This window comes from Tenebrio molitor, chromosome 1 (genome assembly GCF_963966145.1).
Source record: "Tenebrio molitor chromosome 1, icTenMoli1.1, whole genome shotgun sequence".
Lineage (NCBI taxonomy): Eukaryota > Metazoa > Arthropoda > Insecta > Coleoptera > Tenebrionidae > Tenebrio > Tenebrio molitor.
The window spans coordinates 41318445-41322659 of record NC_091046.1 but is presented as its reverse complement, the minus strand read 5'-3'; the positions used below and the strand labels follow the sequence as shown (position 1 = coordinate 41322659).

The 4215-nt window shown below is 32.8% G+C and overlaps 1 long non-coding RNA gene across 2 annotated transcripts; it reads right to left on the bottom strand.

Annotated features, from left to right (window-relative positions):
- Positions 1–2569: 2569 nt before the first annotated feature.
- Positions 2570–3906, bottom strand: LOC138122423 (uncharacterized). 2 transcript variants are annotated; one of them, XR_011156492.1, is made up of 3 exons: positions 3184–3906; positions 3015–3137; positions 2570–2965 (listed from the first exon to the last, which is right to left on the bottom strand). It is a non-coding gene; the product is annotated as an uncharacterized lncRNA (long non-coding RNA). The 2 variants fall into 2 exon arrangements; XR_011156493.1 differs by having other exon boundaries at positions 3015–3131.
- Between the last annotated feature and the right edge of the window lie 309 nt (positions 3907–4215).

Sequence of the window (4215 nt, the reverse complement as noted above, 5' to 3'; positions counted from 1 at the left end):
TTGATCGCCCAAGTGATCGAAAAGTAATAGGCTGTAAATGGGTTCTGAAAACAAAATTTAATTCCGATGGTACGATCGCTCGTCGAAAAGCAAGATTAGTTGCAAAAGGTTATGCCCAATTGCCAGGAATAGATTTCCAAGAAACTTTTGCACCTGTTTCAAGATTATGTTCTGTAAGACTAATAATGGCCATCGCAGCACAATACAATTTAATAGTTCATCAGTTGGATTTTGTAACAGCATACCTGAATGGGGATATCGATGAGGAAATTTACATGGAATTACCTGAAAGAATAAATGAAATTGGAGCAGAAGTCGTGTTCAAAAACAAAGTTTGTTTATTGAAAAAAGCATTATATGGATTGAAACAGTCAGGTCGTCAATGGTACAAAAAATTAGATGAGAACCTACAGAAGTTGAACTTAAGACCGCTCAGCACAGACAAATGCATCTATATGAGAAAAACAAGAAGAGGAAACGAAGAAAACATGGTTTTAATAGCAGTGTATGTAGATGATATAATAATAGCGTCTAACAGCATGGAAGAAATTAATAATCTGAAAGAAAATCTTGTGAAAATTTTCCAGATGAAAGATATGGGACAGATAAAATATTGTTTGGGAATTGAATTTAACGTAAAGAAAAACAAAGTTACTATGAGTCAGAAGAAATATGTTGATGATTTATTAAAGCGTTTTGGAATGGAAAATTCAAAAGAAGTTTCAACTCCCATGGACCCAAATGTTAAACTGTCAAAAGAAATGTGTCCAAAAACGGAAAAAGAAAAAGAAGAGATGACAAGGTGTCCATATCAGAATTTAATTGGTTCCCTCATGTATTTATCAGTTTCAACAAGGCCAGATATTTCATATGCCGTAAGCTGTTTAAGTCAATATAATACGTGTTTTGGAAAGGAACACTGGATTGCTGCGAAAAGAGTACTACGATATTTAAAAGGAACTAGGGACTACGGATTAGTTTACGAAAAAAATGTTGAAGATATAATTGGTTTTGCAGATGCTAACTGGGGAGCGAATCCTGACGACAGAAAATCTTACACAGGATATATTTTTATTTTTGCAAATTGTTCTGTCAGCTGGGAAGCAAGAAAGCAACAAACAGTAGCACTCTCAAGTACAGAAGCAGAATATATGGCTTTATCCGATGCAACAAAAGAAGCCATCTATTTACGACGATTTTTAAAGGAGGTGTTGGACATAGATAAACAAATTCAAATAATGAACGATAATCAAGGTGCAAGGAGCCTCGCACAAAACCCAATTCAACATTCCAGAACCAAGCACATAGATATCAGGCATCATTTTATACGAGAAATATTGCAAAGAAAAGAAATAGAAATTAAATACATACAAACGAGTGAAATGGTCGCCGATTTTTTAACGAAGCCCCTATCAAAATTCAAACATAACTATTGCTTAGAAAATTCCGGCATTAAGAATATAGAATAAAGAAAAAATAAATTTAAGGGGGGCTGTTGTAAAATTAAATTTATATTTGATATTAATTAGTGGGCAGTTATATAAAAACAAATGAATGCTATAAATAGTTTGAATAAAATAATATAAACAAAAAGTCTGTCAATAGTTTATTGTATTAAAAGGATTCTTCTAATAATACTACAGTTATCTATACCGTTCCTAAAATAAGCCTCTTAAATGAATTTATTTTGTTCAAATTCCATCTTTCACAATCTGTTTACTTGACGTATAATTATTTTGACGTGCATTGCTAGTCAAGTTCACGATTTTGTAGAGAATTAGCTTTTTTCAAAGGCAACGTGATAACAGACATTTATAAACACGCTGTATTTTTTTGTTAATTTGCTTATTTTTTTTTACTTCGTTGTTATCTACTGTTTATTGCATGTGATTTTTTAATAAAAGTTCAAATAAAACAATTGTGTGATAAAAAAAAAGAATATTTTACTCAAAAAAATTTTGAACAATTTCAGTAGACGTATGAAACATAAAAAAAATTCACTTGGTGGAAAAGATCGGCCAGGTCTTTAGGAATTCAACTAAAAAAAATCAATTATTTATTTCCGATGATTCAAGAGTTATAAGTTTGTCAATGAAGCCCTTTAACCTCGCTTATTTGCAAAAAAAATGACATAGGTCAAAAACGATGACAGATAAGTGTTGACAAAAAGACGTTCTAAACTCAAAATTTAACGTAGAATCGAAATGTGAAGTTAAAATGAGGCCCTTCCATTAAAAAAAATAAAGATGGCGGCGATTTCCGGTATTTCCGGAAGTGCCACCATTTTGAAAATATTTCATTTGAGCTTGGAGTAGTCGATTATAGTCAACTACCAATTTTCATATTAATTACTGCTTCTTAGTTTCGTTTTTAGTATAATTATAGTCATAAAGGGGTCTACGAATCGTTATTATACAGTGTTTCAAAACTGCCGCTAAAACTTTACAGAACATCTTAAGAGTGCACTAAAAACACTTAAAGTTACCTCTCTTCTTGGCTTTGGCAACATTAAATGTTAAATTTGTGTTTTGATGTTGATAATTTTTCTGTCGTGGATGAATATTATATGGAAGTCGCGGGATTGTCATGTCAAATTTTCCATTCGTGAAAAAAAAACTACTTTAACCCTCGTTGCATAAATTACTGTGGTGGCTATATCCCTTTATTAAATCACCCAAAATACAAAATCATAAACCTTAACCGATAGCAAAGATAACAACCAAACTAAAAATGTAAAATACATTAATGTAAACTAGACGATAAATTATTGGGAAAGATGACGGAAAAAATTATTCGTCGTCGTCATCGTCATATTCGTCGTCGTCACTTTCTTTCTCGTCATTTTTATTACAAAAATCGTCGTTACAAACGTAACATTTGGCGCCATTTTTCTTCGGGTACCCGCAGTGTTCATCTTCTGAATCTCTTAAGCCGACGCACATTTTCATGCTTACTATGTCTGAATCTTTAACAAGATTTTAGTAAAAAGTGAAATTAAAAAAATACATACAAACCAGGATCAGTTGAAATAATACTAAGGCACTGGGCGTCCCTCTGGCACGTCGCCTCTACGACATGATCCTCATCGCAATTTCTCCCACAAAAATAACATTTTGTTGTTCCGCGGACAACTACAACTTTCTTCAGAATTTACAATTCGTGCATCTCTAAAAGCTAACTTACCGGAAACAACAACGATCAGCAGCAGAAGGACGAAAAGAGATTTCATGTTGATGGGCTTTGGAGCACTACTGAGAATTAACAATTTTGTCCTCTCTTTTATACCCTTCGTTATCAATAGTAGTGCCGTTTTGTTCTATAATGTAAGCATGTATTCGTAAATAAAATCTCAAACTTGACTATACTATGGTAACTAACGTTTATTGATAATGTTTATTCATAGCAACCCGCTAGTTTTTGACTAAGCATTTTGCATACACTTATTTCTCTAACAACGCACGTGTAATTTTTTATGGAGCTGTTTTGCTGATGAATACATTTATTTTCTAGAAGCAGCGCCATATTTGTTTTTTATTGATCCTCCATGTGATTACAATAATTTCGATCATTAAAATATATGACGTGAGGATCCGACTAAAATGTAAAATTGTAAATTATTTAGCGACTTTACTTCACGATCTTTTTGGGATCGAGTTAGCTACGACCATCTAGTGATTTTGTTCGTAGTATCTTTGTGGTAACTAAATTCCCTAAAGGAAATTGATACTTTTTGTGTTAGGTTAGGTTGTTTTCAGCTATATTTTCTGAATAGGTACATTGTTGCCGGATCTCTTAAATCTGGTCTATATTTTTAAATTGGAAGTAGCATCGTTTGATGGAAATTTTTTGTTGAAACAAAATTATTTTGTCAATTTTGACTTTTCCTTTGACGGAAATTAATAGTTATTTATGCATCAAGGGAATTACGACGGTCATTACTACCGAGGGCAACGGGTACTATCCCGAGGCTCCCTTTAGAGCCCGAGGGAAAGTAAGTTGTCGAGGTCGTTACTAACCTTGTAATTCCCGTGATTCATAGATTATTTTACCCCATATTAATAAAAACCATTTTTCTCCAGGTTAATCAAAGCCATTTGTGAGGTTAAGATTGAAGTTCCTGTCAAAGTGACTTAATTTTGAAATAAATGACACCAAAAAGTCTACTATGGTTTTTTTTTTGTCCAATTTTTTCATAAAATTCAGTGGCTCACAAAC